The 17753-nt window shown below is 47.7% G+C and overlaps 10 non-coding genes across 10 annotated transcripts; all 10 read left to right on the top strand.

Annotated features, from left to right (window-relative positions):
• The first annotated feature begins 722 nt into the window (after positions 1-722).
• On the top strand, positions 723-913 carry LOC142692006 (U2 spliceosomal RNA). The gene has a single exon (XR_012860504.1). It is a non-coding gene; the product is annotated as a U2 spliceosomal RNA (small nuclear RNA).
• A 1299-nt stretch (positions 914-2212) lies between these two features.
• LOC142692004 (U2 spliceosomal RNA) lies at positions 2213-2403 on the top strand. Its single transcript, XR_012860502.1, has one exon. It is a non-coding gene; the product is annotated as a U2 spliceosomal RNA (small nuclear RNA).
• Positions 2404-3716: 1313 nt separating this feature from the next.
• On the top strand, positions 3717-3907 carry LOC142692127 (U2 spliceosomal RNA). Its single transcript, XR_012860613.1, has one exon. It is a non-coding gene; the product is annotated as a U2 spliceosomal RNA (small nuclear RNA).
• A 1297-nt stretch (positions 3908-5204) lies between these two features.
• On the top strand, positions 5205-5395 carry LOC142692126 (U2 spliceosomal RNA). The gene has a single exon (XR_012860612.1). It is a non-coding gene; the product is annotated as a U2 spliceosomal RNA (small nuclear RNA).
• A 1316-nt stretch (positions 5396-6711) lies between these two features.
• On the top strand, positions 6712-6902 carry LOC142692003 (U2 spliceosomal RNA). Its single transcript, XR_012860501.1, has one exon. It is a non-coding gene; the product is annotated as a U2 spliceosomal RNA (small nuclear RNA).
• A 1321-nt stretch (positions 6903-8223) lies between these two features.
• On the top strand, positions 8224-8414 carry LOC142692125 (U2 spliceosomal RNA). The gene has a single exon (XR_012860611.1). It is a non-coding gene; the product is annotated as a U2 spliceosomal RNA (small nuclear RNA).
• Positions 8415-9702: 1288 nt separating this feature from the next.
• On the top strand, positions 9703-9893 carry LOC142691973 (U2 spliceosomal RNA). Its single transcript, XR_012860474.1, has one exon. It is a non-coding gene; the product is annotated as a U2 spliceosomal RNA (small nuclear RNA).
• A 1278-nt stretch (positions 9894-11171) lies between these two features.
• On the top strand, positions 11172-11362 carry LOC142692001 (U2 spliceosomal RNA). The gene has a single exon (XR_012860500.1). It is a non-coding gene; the product is annotated as a U2 spliceosomal RNA (small nuclear RNA).
• A 1302-nt stretch (positions 11363-12664) lies between these two features.
• Positions 12665-12855, top strand: LOC142692000 (U2 spliceosomal RNA). Its single transcript, XR_012860499.1, has one exon. It is a non-coding gene; the product is annotated as a U2 spliceosomal RNA (small nuclear RNA).
• A 1294-nt stretch (positions 12856-14149) lies between these two features.
• LOC142692090 (U2 spliceosomal RNA) lies at positions 14150-14340 on the top strand. Its single transcript, XR_012860580.1, has one exon. It is a non-coding gene; the product is annotated as a U2 spliceosomal RNA (small nuclear RNA).
• Positions 14341-17753: the final 3413 nt, after the last annotated feature.

Below are 17753 nucleotides of genomic sequence, written 5' to 3'. Positions count from 1 at the left end.
GAAGAATAACAAACTGTGCAAGGATGGAGGTTGTAGGAGCAAGGAGAAGTTGTCTGTAAAGTTGGTGGATGCCTATTTTCCATTTTGCAGTCCCTTGTCTCCCTCTTGTGGCCTCCTGGAGGCAAATAAATGTGCAAAAAAAAGACAGCCTGGCGGCCGGCTGTTGCAGTGTTGCCCTCTCAGGCAACACTGAGTGACTGACTGAGCCTCACCGTCTTATATAAAGTTCAGACGGAACTTTGCACGTGTCATAGTGGAGCCCTCAGGATTCCAGAGCCAGCTTTCTGACATCATAATGGGGCCTCAGAGATAAAAGCCTGGGCCCAGGCAGTGTTGGTCAGTGCTGCTCAGCAGGCAGCACTGGACTGGATTAAAGCTAATACAAGTTGTGAAGGAACAAGGGGTGGCTGTGGGCATGCACTTACTGCTGCTGCTGCTGCTGCTGCTGCTGCCAGTATTTGCACGGCAGGAGGGCATTTGGGCGTTGCCAAGAAGGCGTTTTTATGTCGATTCCTCCTCTTTCAGCACTGCATTGTGGTGCAAGCAAAAGAAGCAAATCCTGTGTAGCTTCCTCTCCGGCCTTTATTCACCTCCCGCTTAGTAGCTGTAAATGTGTGTGAGCCTGCAGGGCCCCATGGAATTGCCTAGGAGTAGGCTGAATCGCTGCAAGGGGTGAACAGCAGTATTAGGCAGGCTCGGTCAACGCCAGGCCCATTCGGGTTATCGCTTCTCGGCCTTTTGGCTAAGATCAAGTGTAGTATCTGTTCTTATCAGTTTAATATCTGATACGTCCCCTATCTGGGGACCATATATTAAATGGATTTTTAGAACAGGGAGATGGAAATAGAGCTTGCTCTGTCCACTCCACGCATTGACCTGGTATTGCAGTATTTCCAGGACCGGTGCACCCTTCCCTTATGTGTTTACTAAAATCAGATTCCAAAAGTGCTATTTGTGTTTGCTATTGTTTTTGTCTTTCTGATGGGATCTCCCCTTTTAATCCCATTATTTCAACACCTGTTGGACAATGCATGAGTGATAATGAGCTCATTGATTAAATGCAATTAATGAATAGATTGCCACCTCTTGTTGTGTGTCGTCTGTGTTTCTGTGTTTCCGGCATTTCACATTGGAACAGCTCATTCACCTTCCTTGTCTTCTCTCCGCCCTCCCTTTTAGGTAAGTTAAAGAGCTGCACCTGAGCCAGCCACTGATTGATTGATTGATTGATTGATTGATTGATTGATTGATGCAGCACCACAGTCAAATAGTGGAGTGGAGTAGGGGAACAGCAAACAGCCAATAAAGCAGCCCGCCCGCTCGCCTGCCCGCCACAATGGACCTACCTGTGTACACTAGATGGATGTGATGGAATGTACTGTCGTCCCTACATTTCAAGAAGAAGTAAGAATTGCAGTTGCAACAAAGCCTTGCTTGCCTACAAAGAGAGCAGCAATTTGGATTTGTTACTATGTTACCTAGAAGAATAACAAACTGTGCAAGGATGGAGGTTGTAGGAGCAAGGAGAAGTTGTCTGTAAAGTTGGTGGATGCCTATTTTCCATTTTGCAGTCCCTTGTCTCCCTCTTGTGGCCTCCTGGAGGCAAATAAATGTGCAAAAAAAAGACAGCCTGGCGGCCGGCTGTTGCAGTGTTGCCCTCTCAGGCAACACTGAGTGACTGACTGAGCCTCACCGTCTTATATAAAGTTCAGACGGAACTTTGCACGTGTCATAGTGGAGCCCTCAGGATTCCAGAGCCAGCTTTCTGACATCATAATGGGGCCTCAGAGATAAAAGCCTGGGCCCAGGCAGTGTTGGTCAGTGCTGCTCAGCAGGCAGCACTGGACTGGATTAAAGCTAATACAAGTTGTGAAGGAACAAGGGGTGGCTGTGGGCATGCACTTACTGCTGCTGCTGCTGCTGCTGCTGCTGCTGCTGCTGCCAGTATTTGCACGGCAGGAGGGCATTTGGGCGTTGCCAAGAAGGCGTTTTTATGTCGATTCCTCCTCTTTCAGCACTGCATTGTGGTGCAAGCAAAAGAAGCAAATCCTGTGTAGCTTCCTCTCCGGCCTTTATTCACCTCCCGCTTAGTAGCTGTAAATGTGTGTGAGCCTGCAGGGCCCCATGGAATTGCCTAGGAGTAGGCTGAATCGCTGCAAGGGGTGAACAGCAGTATTAGGCAGGCTCGGTCAACGCCAGGCCCATTCGGGTTATCGCTTCTCGGCCTTTTGGCTAAGATCAAGTGTAGTATCTGTTCTTATCAGTTTAATATCTGATACGTCCCCTATCTGGGGACCATATATTAAATGGATTTTTAGAACAGGGAGATGGAAATAGAGCTTGCTCTGTCCACTCCACGCATTGACCTGGTATTGCAGTATTTCCAGGACCGGTGCACCCTTCCCTTATGTGTTTACTAAAATCAGATTCCAAAAGTGCTATTTGTGTTTGCTATTGTTTTTGTCTTTCTGATGGGATCTCCCCTTTTAATCCCATTATTTCAACACCTGTTGGACAATGCATGAGTGATAATGAGCTCATTGATTAAATGCAATTAATGAATAGATTGCCACCTCTTGTTGTGTGTCGTCTGTGTTTCTGTGTTTCCGGCATTTCACATTGGAACAGCTCATTCACCTTCCTTGTCTTCTCTCCACCCTCCCTTTTAGGTAAGTTAAAGAGCTGCACCTGAGCCAGCCACTGATTGATTGATTGATTGATTGATTGATTGATTGATTGATTGATTGATTGATTGATTGATGCAGCACCACAGTCAAATAGTGGAGTGGAGTAGGGGAACAGCAAACAGCCAATAAAGCAGCCCGCCCGCTCGCCTGCCCGCCACAATGGACCTACCTGTGTACACTAGATGGATGTGATGGAATGTACTGTCATCCCTACATTTCAAGAAGAAGTAAGAATTGCAGTTGCAACAAAGCCTTGCTTGCCTACAAAGAGAGCATCAATTTGGATTTGTTACTATGTTACCTAGAAGAATAACAAACTGTGCAAGGATGGAGGTTGTAGGAGCAAGGAGAAGTTGTCTGTAAAGTTGGTGGATGCCTATTTTCCATTTTGCAGTCCCTTGTCTCCCTCTTGTGGCCTCCTGGAGGCAAATAAATGTGCAAAAAAAAGACAGCCTGGTGGCCGGCTGTTGCAGTGTTGCCCTCTCAGGCAACACTGAGTGACTGACTGAGCCTCACCGTCTTATATAAAGTTCAGACGGAACTTTGCACGTGTCATAGTGGAGCCCTCAGGATTCCAGAGCCAGCTTTCTGACATCATAATGGGGCCTCAGAGATAAAAGCCTGGGCCCAGGCAGTGTTGGTCAGTGCTGCTCAGCAGGCAGCACTGGACTGGATTAAAGCTAATACAAGTTGTGAAGGAACAAGGGGTGGCTGTGGGCATGCACTTACTGCTGCTGCTGCTGCTGCTGCTGCTGCTGCCAGTATTTGCACGGCAGGAGGGCATTTGGGCGTTGCCAAGAAGGCGTTTTTATGTCGATTCCTCCTCTTTCAGCACTGCATTGTGGTGCAAGCAAAAGAAGCAAATCCTGTGTAGCTTCCTCTCCGGCCTTTATTCACCTCCCGCTTAGTAGCTGTAAATGTGTGTGAGCCTGCAGGGCCCCATGGAATTGCCTAGGAGTAGGCTGAATCGCTGCAAGGGGTGAACAGCAGTATTAGGCAGGCTCGGTCAACGCCAGGCCCATTCGGGTTATCGCTTCTCGGCCTTTTGGCTAAGATCAAGTGTAGTATCTGTTCTTATCAGTTTAATATCTGATACGTCCCCTATCTGGGGACCATATATTAAATGGATTTTTAGAACAGGGAGATGGAAATAGAGCTTGTTCTGTCCACTCCACGCATTGACCTGGTATTGCAGTATTTCCAGGACCGGTGCACCCTTCCCTTATGTGTTTACTAAAATCAGATTCCAAAAGTGCTATTTGTGTTTGCTATTGTTTTTGTCTTTCTGATGGGATCTCCCCTTTTAATCCCATTATTTCAACACCTGTTGGACAATGCATGAGTGATAATGAGCTCATTGATTAAATGCAATTAATGAATAGATTGCCACCTCTTGTTGTGTGTCGTCTGTGTTTCTGTGTTTCCGGCATTTCACATTGGAACAGCTCATTCACCTTCCTTGTCTTCTCTCCGCCCTCCCTTTTAGGTAAGTTAAAGAGCTGCACCTGAGCCAGCCACTGATTGATTGATTGATTGATTGATTGATTGATTGATTGATTGATGCAGCACCACAGTCAAATAGTGGAGTGGAGTAGGGGAACAGCAAACAGCCAATAAAGCAGCCCGCCCGCTCGCCTGCCCGCCACAATGGACCTACCTGTGTACACTAGATGGATGTGATGGAATGTACTGTCGTCCCTACATTTCAAGAAGAAGTAAGAATTGCAGTTGCAACAAAGCCTTGCTTGCCTACAAAGAGAGCAGCAATTTGGATTTGTTACTATGTTACCTAGAAGAATAACAAACTGTGCAAGGATGGAGGTTGTAGGAGCAAGGAGAAGTTGTCTGTAAAGTTGGTGGATGCCTATTTTCCATTTTGCAGTCCCTTGTCTCCCTCTTGTGGCCTCCTGGAGGCAAATAAATGTGCAAAAAAAAGACAGCCTGGCGGCCGGCTGTTGCAGTGTTGCCCTCTCAGGCAACACTGAGTGACTGACTGAGCCTCACCGTCTTATATAAAGTTCAGACGGAACTTTGCACGTGTCATAGTGGAGCCCTCAGGATTCCAGAGCCAGCTTTCTGACATCATAATGGGGCCTCAGAGATAAAAGCCTGGGCCCAGGCAGTGTTGGTCAGTGCTGCTCAGCAGGCAGCACTGGACTGGATTAAAGCTAATACAAGTTGTGAAGGAACAAGGGGTGGCTGTGGGCATGCACTTACTGCTGCTGCTGCTGCTGCTGCTGCTGCTGCCAGTATTTGCACGGCAGGAGGGCATTTGGGCGTTGCCAAGAAGGCGTTTTTATGTCGATTCCTCCTCTTTCAGCACTGCATTGTGGTGCAAGCAAAAGAAGCAAATCCTGTGTAGCTTCCTCTCCGGCCTTTATTCACCTCCCGCTTAGTAGCTGTAAATGTGTGTGAGCCTGCAGGGCCCCATGGAATTGCCTAGGAGTAGTCTGAATCGCTGCAAGGGGTGAACAGCAGTATTAGGCAGGCTCGGTCAACGCCAGGCCCATTCGGGTTATCGCTTCTCGGCCTTTTGGCTAAGATCAAGTGTAGTATCTGTTCTTATCAGTTTAATATCTGATACGTCCCCTATCTGGGGACCATATATTAAATGGATTTTTAGAACAGGGAGATGGAAATAGAGCTTGTTCTGTCCACTCCACGCATTGACCTGGTATTGCAGTATTTCCAGGACCGGTGCACCCTTCCCTTATGTGTTTACTAAAATCAGATTCCAAAAGTGCTATTTGTGTTTGCTATTGTTTTTGTCTTTCTGATGGGATCTCCCCTTTTAATCCCATTATTTCAACACCTGTTGGACAATGCATGAGTGATAATGAGCTCATTGATTAAATGCAATTAATGAATAGATTGCCACCTCTTGTTGTGTGTCGTCTGTGTTTCTGTGTTTCCGGCATTTCACATTGGAACAGCTCATTCACCTTCCTTGTCTTCTCTCCGCCCTCCCTTTTAGGTAAGTTAAAGAGCTGCACCTGAGCCAGCCACTGATTGATTGATTGATTGATTGATTGATTGATTGATTGATTGATTGATTGATTGATTGATGCAGCACCACAGTCAAATAGTGGAGTGGAGTAGGGGAACAGCAAACAGCCAATAAAGCAGCCCGCCCGCTCGCCTGCCCGCCACAATGGACCTACCTGTGTACACTAGATGGATGTGATGGAATGTACTGTCGTCCCTACATTTCAAGAAGAAGTAAGAATTGCAGTTGCAACAAAGCCTTGCTTGCCTACAAAGAGAGCAGCAATTTGGATTTGTTACTATGTTACCTAGAAGAATAACAAACTGTGCAAGGATGGAGGTTGTAGGAGCAAGGAGAAGTTGTCTGTAAAGTTGGTGGATGCCTATTTTCCATTTTGCAGTCCCTTGTCTCCCTCTTGTGGCCTCCTGGAGGCAAATAAATGTGCAAAAAAAAGACAGCCTGGCGGCCGGCTGTTGCAGTGTTGCCCTCTCAGGCAACACTGAGTGACTGACTGAGCCTCACCGTCTTATATAAAGTTCAGACGGAACTTTGCACGTGTCATAGTGGAGCCCTCAGGATTCCAGAGCCAGCTTTCTGACATCATAATGGGGCCTCAGAGATAAAAGCCTGGGCCCAGGCAGTGTTGGTCAGTGCTGCTCAGCAGTCAGCACTGGACTGGATTAAAGCTAATACAAGTTGTGAAGGAACAAGGGGTGGCTGTGGGCATGCACTTACTGCTGCTGCTGCTGCTGCTGCTGCTGCTGCTGCCAGTATTTGCACGGCAGGAGGGCATTTGGGCGTTGCCAAGAAGGCGTTTTTATGTCGATTCCTCCTCTTTCAGCACTGCATTGTGGTGCAAGCAAAAGAAGCAAATCCTGTGTAGCTTCCTCTCCGGCCTTTATTCACCTCCCGCTTAGTAGCTGTAAATGTGTGTGAGCCTGCAGGGCCCCATGGAATTGCCTAGGAGTAGGCTGAATCGCTGCAAGGGGTGAACAGCAGTATTAGGCAGGCTCGGTCAACGCCAGGCCCATTCGGGTTATCGCTTCTCGGCCTTTTGGCTAAGATCAAGTGTAGTATCTGTTCTTATCAGTTTAATATCTGATACGTCCCCTATCTGGGGACCATATATTAAATGGATTTTTAGAACAGGGAGATGGAAATAGAGCTTGCTCTGTCCACTCCACGCATTGACCTGGTATTGCAGTATTTCCAGGACCGGTGCACCCTTCCCTTATGTGTTTACTAAAATCAGATTCCAAAAGTGCTATTTGTGTTTGCTATTGTTTTTGTCTTTCTGATGGGATCTCCCCTTTTAATCCCATTATTTCAACACCTGTTGGACAATGCATGAGTGATAATGAGCTCATTGATTAAATGCAATTAATGAATAGATTGCCACCTCTTGTTGTGTGTCGTCTGTGTTTCTGTGTTTCCGGCATTTCACATTGGAACAGCTCATTCACCTTCCTTGTCTTCTCTCCGCCCTCCCTTTTAGGTAAGTTAAAGAGCTGCACCTGAGCCAGCCACTGATTGATTGATTGATTGATTGATTGATTGATTGATTGATTGATTGATTGATTGATTGATTGATTGATGCAGCACCACAGTCAAATAGTGGAGTGGAGTAGAGGAACAGCAAACAGCCAATAAAGCAGCCCGCCCGCTCGCCTGCCCGCCACAATGGACCTACCTGTGTACACTAGATGGATGTGATGGAATGTACTGTCGTCCCTACATTTCAAGAAGAAGTAAGAATTGCAGTTGCAACAAAGCCTTGCTTGCCTACAAAGAGAGCAGCAATTTGGATTTGTTACTATGTTACCTAGAAGAATAACAAACTGTGCAAGGATGGAGGTTGTAGGAGCAAGGAGAAGTTGTCTGTAAAGTTGGTGGATGCCTATTTTCCATTTTGCAGTCCCTTGTCTCCCTCTTGTGGCCTCCTGGAGGCAAATAAATGTGCAAAAAAAAGACAGCCTGGCGGCCGGCTGTTGCAGTGTTGCCCTCTCAGGCAACACTGAGTGACTGACTGAGCCTCACCGTCTTATATAAAGTTCAGACGGAACTTTGCACGTGTCATAGTGGAGCCCTCAGGATTCCAGAGCCAGCTTTCTGACATCATAATGGGGCCTCAGAGATAAAAGCCTGGGCCCAGGCAGTGTTGGTCAGTGCTGCTCAGCAGGCAGCACTGGACTGGATTAAAGCTAATACAAGTTGTGAAGGAACAAGGGGTGGCTGTGGGCATGCACTTACTGCTGCTGCTGCTGCTGCTGCTGCTGCTGCCAGTATTTGCACGGCAGGAGGGCATTTGGGCGTTGCCAAGAAGGCGTTTTTATGTCGATTCCTCCTCTTTCAGCACTGCATTGTGGTGCAAGCAAAAGAAGCAAATCCTGTGTAGCTTCCTCTCCGGCCTTTATTCACCTCCTGCTTAGTAGCTGTAAATGTGTGTGAGCCTGCAGGGCCCCATGGAATTGCCTAGGAGTAGGCTGAATCGCTGCAAGGGGTGAACAGCAGTATTAGGCAGGCTCGGTCAACGCCAGGCCCATTCGGGTTATCGCTTCTCGGCCTTTTGGCTAAGATCAAGTGTAGTATCTGTTCTTATCAGTTTAATATCTGATACGTCCCCTATCTGGGGACCATATATTAAATGGATTTTTAGAACAGGGAGATGGAAATAGAGCTTGTTCTGTCCACTCCACGCATTGACCTGGTATTGCAGTATTTCCAGGACCGGTGCACCCTTCCCTTATGTGTTTACTAAAATCAGATTCCAAAAGTGCTATTTGTGTTTGCTATTGTTTTTGTCTTTCTGATGGGATCTCCCCTTTTAATCCCATTATTTCAACACCTGTTGGACAATGCATGAGTGATAATGAGCTCATTGATTAAATGCAATTAATGAATAGATTGCCACCTCTTGTTGTGTGTCGTCTGTGTTTCTGTGTTTCCGGCATTTCACATTGGAACAGCTCATTCACCTTCCTTGTCTTCTCTCCGCCCTCCCTTTTAGGTAAGTTAAAGAGCTGCACCTGAGCCAGCCACTGATTGATTGATTGATTGATTGATTGATTGATTGATTGATTGATTGATTGATGCAGCACCACAGTCAAATAGTGGAGTGGAGTAGGGGAACAGCAAACAGCCAATAAAGCAGCCCGCCCGCTCGCCTGCCCGCCACAATGGACCTACCTGTGTACACTAGATGGATGTGATGGAATGTACTGTCGTCCCTACATTTCAAGAAGAAGTAAGAATTGCAGTTGCAACAAAGCCTTGCTTGCCTACAAAGAGAGCAGCAATTTGGATTTGTTACTATGTTACCTAGAAGAATAACAAACTGTGCAAGGATGGAGGTTGTAGGAGCAAGGAGAAGTTGTCTGTAAAGTTGGTGGATGCCTATTTTCCATTTTGCAGTCCCTTGTCTCCCTCTTGTGGCCTCCTGGAGGCAAATAAATGTGCAAAAAAAAGACAGCCTGGCGGCCGGCTGTTGCAGTGTTGCCCTCTCAGGCAACACTGAGTGACTGACTGAGCCTCACCGTCTTATATAAAGTTCAGACGGAACTTTGCACGTGTCATAGTGGAGCCCTCAGGATTCCAGAGCCAGCTTTCTGACATCATAATGGGGCCTCAGAGATAAAAGCCTGGGCCCAGGCAGTGTTGGTCAGTGCTGCTCAGCAGGCAGCACTGGACTGGACTGGATTACAGCTGATACAAGGTGTGAAGGAACAAGGGGTGGCTGTGGGCATGCACTTGCTGCCGCTGCCAGTGTTTATCTGCATGGCAGCAGGGCATTTGGGCGTTGCCAGGAAGGCGTTTTTATGTAGATTCCTCCTCTTTCAGCACTGCATTGTGGTGCAAGCAAAAGAAGCAAATCCTGTCTGGCTTCCTCTCCGGCCTTTATTCACCTCCCGTGTAGCTGTGAGTGTGTGAGCCTGCAGGGCCCCATGGAATTGCCTAGAAGTAGGCTGAATCGCTGCAAGGGCTGAACAGCAGTATCGGGCAGGCTCGGGCAACGCGCGGCCCGTTCGGGTTATCGCTTCTCGGCCTTTTGGCTAAGATCAAGTGTAGTATCTGTTCTTATCAGTTTAATATCTGATACGTCCCCTATCTGGGGACCATATATTAAATGGATTTTTAGAACAGGGAGATGGAAATAGAGCTTGCTCTGTCCACTCCACGCATTGACCTGGTATTGCAGTATTTCCAGGACCGGTGCACCCTTTCCTTATGTGTTGACTAAAAGCAGATTCCAAAAGTGTTTTTTGTCTTTGCTATTGTTTCTGTCTTTCTGAAGGGATCTCCCCTTTTAATCCCATTATTTCAACACCTGTTGGACAATGCATGAGTGATAATGAGCTCATTGATTAAATGCAATTAATGAATAGATTGCCACCTCTTGTTGTGTGTCGTCTGTGTTTCCGGCATTTCACATTGGAACACCTCATTCACCTTCCTTGTCTTCTCTCCGCCCTCCCTTTTAGGTAAGTTAAAGAGCTGCACCTGAGCCAGCCACTGATTGATTGATTGATTGATTGATTGATTGATTGATGCAGCACAACAGTCAAATAGTGGAGTGGAGTAGGGGAACAGCAAACAGCCAATAAAGCAGCCCGCCCGCTCGCCTGCCCGCCACAATGGACCTACCTGTGTACACTAGATGGATGTGATGGAATGTACTGTCGTCCCTACATTTCAAGAAGAAGTAAGAATTGCAGTTGCAACAAAGCCTTGCTTGCCTACAAAGAGAGCAGCAATTTGGATTTGTTACTATGTTACCTAGAAGAATAACAAACTGTGCAAGGATGGAGGTTGTAGGAGCAAGGAGAAGTTGTCTGTAAAGTTGGTGGATGCCTATTTTCCATTTTGCAGTCCCTTGTCTCCCTCTTGTGGCCTCCTGGAGGCAAATAAATGTGCAAAAAAAAGACAGCCTGGCGGCCGGCTGTTGCAGTGTTGCCCTCTCAGGCAACACTGAGTGACTGACTGAGCCTCACCGTCTTATATAAAGTTCAGACGGAACTTTGCACGTGTCATAGTGGAGCCCTCAGGATTCCAGAGCCAGCTTTCTAACATCATAATGGGGCCTCAGAGATAAAAGCCTGGGCCCAGGCAGTGTTGGTCAGTGCTGCTCAGCAGGCAGCACTGGACTGGATTAAAGCTAATACAAGTTGTGAAGGAACAAGGGGTGGCTGTGGGCATGCACTTACTGCTGCTGCTGCTGCTGCTGCTGCTGCCAGTATTTGCACGGCAGGAGGGCATTTGGGCGTTGCCAAGAAGGCGTTTTTATGTCGATTCCTCCTCTTTCAGCACTGCATTGTGGTGCAAGCAAAAGAAGCAAATCCTGTGTAGCTTCCTCTCCGGCCTTTATTCACCTCCCGCTTAGTAGCTGTAAATGTGTGTGAGCCTGCAGGGCCCCATGGAATTGCCTAGGAGTAGGCTGAATCGCTGCAAGGGGTGAACAGCAGTATTAGGCAGGCTCGGTCAACGCCAGGCCCATTCGGGTTATCGCTTCTCGGCCTTTTGGCTAAGATCAAGTGTAGTATCTGTTCTTATCAGTTTAATATCTGATACGTCCCCTATCTGGGGACCATATATTAAATGGATTTTTAGAACAGGGAGATGGAAATAGAGCTTGCTCTGTCCACTCCACGCATTGACCTGGTATTGCAGTATTTCCAGGACCGGTGCACCCTTCCCTTATGTGTTTACTAAAATCAGATTCCAAAAGTGCTATTTGTGTTTGCTATTGTTTTTGTCTTTCTGATGGGATCTCCCCTTTTAATCCCATTATTTCAACACCTGTTGGACAATGCATGAGTGATAATGAGCTCATTGATTAAATGCAATTAATGAATAGATTGCCACCTCTTGTTGTGTGTCGTCTGTGTTTCTGTGTTTCCGGCATTTCACATTGGAACAGCTCATTCACCTTCCTTGTCTTCTCTCCGCCCTCCCTTTTAGGTAAGTTAAAGAGCTGCACCTGAGCCAGCCACTGATTGATTGATTGATTGATTGATTGATTGATTGATTGATTGATGCAGCACCACAGTCAAATAGTGGAGTGGAGTAGGGGAACAGCAAACAGCCAATAAAGCAGCCCGCCCGCTCGCCTGCCCGCCACAATGGACCTACCTGTGTACACTAGATGGATGTGATGGAATGTACTGTCGTCCCTACATTTCAAGAAGAAGTAAGAATTGCAGTTGCAACAAAGCCTTGCTTGCCTACAAAGAGAGCAGCAATTTGGATTTGTTACTATGTTACCTAGAAGAATAACAAACTGTGCAAGGATGGAGGTTGTAGGAGCAAGGAGAAGTTGTCTGTAAAGTTGGTGGATGCCTATTTTCCATTTTGCAGTCCCTTGTCTCCCTCTTGTGGCCTCCTGGAGGCAAATAAATGTGCAAAAAAAAGACAGCCTGGCGGCCGGCTGTTGCAGTGTTGCCCTCTCAGGCAACACTGAGTGACTGACTGAGCCTCACCGTCTTATATAAAGTTCAGACGGAACTTTGCACGTGTCATAGTGGAGCCCTCAGGATTCCAGAGCCAGCTTTCTGACATCATAATGGGGCCTCAGAGATAAAAGCCTGGGCCCAGGCAGTGTTGGTCAGTGCTGCTCAGCAGGCAGCACTGGACTGGACTGGATTACAGCTGATACAAGGTGTGAAGGAACAAGGGGTGGCTGTGGGCATGCACTTACTGCTGCTGCTGCTGCTGCTGCTGCTGCTGCCAGTATTTGCACGGCAGGAGGGCATTTGGGCGTTGCCAAGAAGGCGTTTTTATGTCGATTCCTCCTCTTTCAGCACTGCATTGTGGTGCAAGCAAAAGAAGCAAATCCTGTGTAGCTTCCTCTCCGGCCTTTATTCACCTCCCGCTTAGTAGCTGTAAATGTGTGTGAGCCTGCAGGGCCCCATGGAATTGCCTAGGAGTAGGCTGAATCGCTGCAAGGGGTGAACAGCAGTATTAGGCAGGCTCGGTCAACGCCAGGCCCATTCGGGTTATCGCTTCTCGGCCTTTTGGCTAAGATCAAGTGTAGTATCTGTTCTTATCAGTTTAATATCTGATACGTCCCCTATCTGGGGACCATATATTAAATGGATTTTTAGAACAGGGAGATGGAAATAGAGCTTGCTCTGTCCACTCCACGCATTGACCTGGTATTGCAGTATTTCCAGGACCGGTGCACCCTTCCCTTATGTGTTTACTAAAATCAGATTCCAAAAGTGCTATTTGTGTTTGCTATTGTTTTTGTCTTTCTGATGGGATCTCCCCTTTTAATCCCATTATTTCAACACCTGTTGGACAATGCATGAGTGATAATGAGCTCATTGATTAAATGCAATTAATGAATAGATTGCCACCTCTTGTTGTGTGTCGTCTGTGTTTCTGTGTTTCCGGCATTTCACATTGGAACAGCTCATTCACCTTCCTTGTCTTCTCTCCGCCCTCCCTTTTAGGTAAGTTAAAGAGCTGCACCTGAGCCAGCCACTGATTGATTGATTGATTGATTGATTGATTGATTGATTGATTGATGCAGCACCACAGTCAAATAGTGGAGTGGAGTAGGGGAACAGCAAACAGCCAATAAAGCAGCCCGCCCGCTCGCCTGCCCGCCACAATGGACCTACCTGTGTACACTAGATGGATGTGATGGAATGTACTGTCGTCCCTACATTTCAAGAAGAAGTAAGAATTGCAGTTGCAACAAAGCCTTGCTTGCCTACAAAGAGAGCAGCAATTTGGATTTGTTACTATGTTACCTAGAAGAATAACAAACTGTGCAAGGATGGAGGTTGTAGGAGCAAGGAGAAGTTGTCTGTAAAGTTGGTGGATGCCTATTTTCCATTTTGCAGTCCCTTGTCTCCCTCTTGTGGCCTCCTGGAGGCAAATAAATGTGCAAAAAAAAGACAGCCTGGCGGCCGGCTGTTGCAGTGTTGCCCTCTCAGGCAACACTGAGTGACTGACTGAGCCTCACCGTCTTATATAAAGTTCAGACGGAACTTTGCACGTGTCATAGTGGAGCCCTCAGGATTCCAGAGCCAGCTTTCTGACATCATAATGGGGCCTCAGAGATAAAAGCCTGGGCCCAGGCAGTGTTGGTCAGTGCTGCTCAGCAGGCAGCACTGGACTGGATTAAAGCTAATACAAGTTGTGAAGGAACAAGGGGTGGCTGTGGGCATGCACTTACTGCTGCTGCTGCTGCTGCTGCTGCTGCCAGTATTTGCACGGCAGGAGGGCATTTGGGCGTTGCCAAGAAGGCGTTTTTATGTCGATTCCTCCTCTTTCAGCACTGCATTGTGGTGCAAGCAAAAGAAGCAAATCCTGTGTAGCTTCCTCTCCGGCCTTTATTCACCTCCCGCTTAGTAGCTGTAAATGTGTGTGAGCCTGCAGGGCCCCATGGAATTGCCTAGGAGTAGGCTGAATCGCTGCAAGGGGTGAACAGCAGTATTAGGCAGGCTCGGTCAACGCCAGGCCCATTCGGGTTATCGCTTCTCGGCCTTTTGGCTAAGATCAAGTGTAGTATCTGTTCTTATCAGTTTAATATCTGATACGTCCCCTATCTGGGGACCATATATTAAATGGATTTTTAGAACAGGGAGATGGAAATAGAGCTTGCTCTGTCCACTCCACGCATTGACCTGGTATTGCAATATTTCCAGGACCGGTGCACCCTTCCCTTATGTGTTTACTAAAATCAGATTCCAAAAGTGCTATTTGTGTTTGCTATTGTTTTTGTCTTTCTGATGGGATCTCCCCTTTTAATCCCATTATTTCAACACCTGTTGGACAATGCATGAGTGATAATGAGCTCATTGATTAAATGCAATTAATGAATAGATTGCCACCTCTTGTTGTGTGTCGTCTGTGTTTCTGTGTTTCCGGCATTTCACATTGGAACAGCTCATTCACCTTCCTTGTCTTCTCTCCGCCCTCCCTTTTAGGTAAGTTAAAGAGCTGCACCTGAGCCAGCCACTGATTGATTGATTGATTGATTGATTGATTGATTGATTGATTGATGCAGCACCACAGTCAAATAGTGGAGTGGAGTAGGGGAACAGCAAACAGCCAATAAAGCAGCCCGCCCGCTCGCCTGCCCGCCACAATGGACCTACCTGTGTACACTAGATGGATGTGATGGAATGTACTGTCGTCCCTACATTTCAAGAAGAAGTAAGAATTGCAGTTGCAACAAAGCCTTGCTTGCCTACAAAGAGAGCAGCAATTTGGATTTGTTACTATGTTACCTAGAAGAATAACAAACTGTGCAAGGATGGAGGTTGTAGGAGCAAGGAGAAGTTGTCTGTAAAGTTGGTGGATGCCTATTTTCCATTTTGCAGTCCCTTGTCTCCCTCTTGTGGCCTCCTGGAGGCAAATAAATGTGCGAAAAAAAGACAGCCTGGCGGCCGGCTGTTGCAGTGTTGCCCTCTCAGGCAACACTGAGTGACTGACTGAGCCTCACCGTCTTATATAAAGTTCAGACGGAACTTTGCACGTGTCATAGTGGAGCCCTCAGGATTCCAGAGCCAGCTTTCTGACATCATAATGGGGCCTCAGAGATAAAAGCCTGGGCCCAGGCAGTGTTGGTCAGTGCTGCTCAGCAGGCAGCACTGGACTGGATTAAAGCTAATACAAGTTGTGAAGGAACAAGGGGTGGCTGTGGGCATGCACTTACTGCTGCTGCTGCTGCTGCTGCTGCTGCTGCTGCCAGTATTTGCACGGCAGGAGGGCATTTGGGCGTTGCCAAGAAGGCGTTTTTATGTCGATTCCTCCTCTTTCAGCACTGCATTGTGGTGCAAGCAAAAGAAGCAAATCCTGTGTAGCTTCCTCTCCGGCCTTTATTCACCTCCCGCTTAGTAGCTGTAAATGTGTGTGAGCCTGCAGGGCCCCATGGAATTGCCTAGGAGTAGGCTGAATCGCTGCAAGGGGTGAACAGCAGTATTAGGCAGGCTCGGTCAACGCCAGGCCCATTCGGGTTATCGCTTCTCGGCCTTCTGGCTGAGATCAAGTGTAGTTCTGATTACTTGTAGTCAGTGCTGCCTGGTCTTGGTTAGGAGGTGCTCAGGTACCCTCTCTCTCGGCCTCGGGGGATCGTCCAGGTTCGCCTGGACTTCACCCCCGTGCTGCTATTTGGGAGAGAGGCTTAGTCCTGAGCAACGAGTTGCGATCCACATATCCCCCGTGTAGGCTTCGGCCGAAAAGGGGAAAAGCTGCGTAGACGTTACGTCACCAACGGGTGGCGTAACTTTCCTTGAAAACCCCTCACCATGGACGAAAGTCCTGGTGAGATACCGGCGTATGCCCGGATAAAGAATACAATCCGTGTAATTGTATCAGAAGAGAAGGCGACGACCTGCGGCCTGAAGTTCTTGGTGGAGACCGTGCTTGTTGGCATTTTCAACATTCAGAAGCGGGAGATATTGGCGGTACAAGACTATCCTAGGAGAAGAACATACGACATAACTTTTGTACAGAATGGAGTGTTCCAAGATCTGCTGGCGGCATACATGGTAAAAAACGATCCGAGACTGGACGGTATTGAATTTTACGAACATGTGTTGGACATCACTAAGATGATTGTGATAAAAATGTACTGCCCGTTTGCTGATTTAAAAGATGTGATGTCCTTTTTATCCCCCTATTTCAAAAGTGTTAAATGTATTGGCAAAATAATGAACGAAGTTGGAGTTTGGACGTCAAAGTGGAGATTTTTAGTAACTTGTTATAGAGATGCCAATACAGCAGGGGGGATAATGTTGCCGCCAGCACGCTTTAAATTAGGTGATATGGCAGGAGATCTTTTTTATACAGGAATGCCTCCATTCTGTAGAAAATGTCAAAAGTACGGTCACACCAAAGAGTTCTGCGAAAGCACCTGTAGGAACTGTGGCAGCTCTGAGCACGAGGCCAAAACTTGCCCTCTGGGGAAAAGGTGTCGTTTTTGCAGCCGAGTTGGTCATCTATATGCTACTTGTCCCCACAGATCGGAACAACCCGAGGTCCGGCCGAGGCGTCCAGAGCAGCCAGCAGGCCAGATCGCCCCCGCACAAGGAGAGGAACCAAGAGGTGAAGAGGCAGATGACATGGACACCTCCAGCAGACCCCCCCAAACAGGTGACCCAAAGGAGCAAAGGCGGTTTAAGAGAAGAGCCAGTGATCAGCGGACGAAAAAGCCCCCTCAGGAAACGGAGGAGATGGGTAGTTCGGATGAAGCTGATCCGCCTGGGCCGCAGGAGGTGCTGGGTCAGCCTGTACCTGAGGCAGAGGACCCGGGCGGAGCGGCAGCAAGGACTAAAAGGCGTAGGGCGTACTCAGAGGTGGCAGCGGGGGTGCCGATGGGAGTACCTGCTAGAGCGAAAGCAGGGAAACCAGTTGACGCGCCCCCGGAAGCACCAGCTGAAGGTCTCCCCCCTTCTCGCCAGTTGGGGGAGACAAGCATAGCTACCTCTGAGGTGACAGAAGTCCCGGAAACGGCCGCGAGTGCGTTTCCTGCCCCTATCGTAGGGGAGGAGGCTGCCATACAATATGCTCCAGAAACCTTGCCCGTGGAGTCCATCTGGGACCCATTTGCGATAAGTGCCTCAGGTATGGCGGGGGGTCAGCTGTCTGACATGAGTTCCTCTCCAATCTCCTCAAGTTATACAGTCGGTTTGAAGTCGGAGGGCGATGAGAGTTCGAGTGAGGTCTCTGGTAACGCCGAGGACTGCTGAGGCCACCTCGGGTAAGATTACATAAGACTGTCTCTTTTCCCTTTTCCTCATGGCAGAGTTAGGTGGCATTTCCTTAAATGTTAGGAGCGTGCATTCTAAGACGAGAAGAGCTGCCCTGTTTGACTATCTTTCTATTTTTTCCGCCACCGTTTTTTTCCTACAGGAATGCTGTATCCCACATCGCACGAACTACAACAAATATAAGGAAGACTGGAGACTCGGACCTTCAGTGTGGTCCGGGTCTAACGATTCCAGAGCCGCAGGTGTCGCCATTTTATTTAAAGGGAACGTTTTAATTGACAGTTTTAATGAAATTTTACCAGGTAGAATTTTATTGGTCAAAGCTTTTATAGACGGTATTAGATGGCAGTTTTTAAATTT

The sequence above is a fragment of the Rhinoderma darwinii genome, assembly GCF_050947455.1.
Source record: "Rhinoderma darwinii isolate aRhiDar2 chromosome 5 unlocalized genomic scaffold, aRhiDar2.hap1 SUPER_5_unloc_39, whole genome shotgun sequence".
Taxonomy (NCBI): Eukaryota; Metazoa; Chordata; class Amphibia; order Anura; family Rhinodermatidae; genus Rhinoderma; species Rhinoderma darwinii.
Note: the sequence above shows the minus strand (reverse complement) of the source record. Positions and strands in the feature narration are given on the sequence as shown.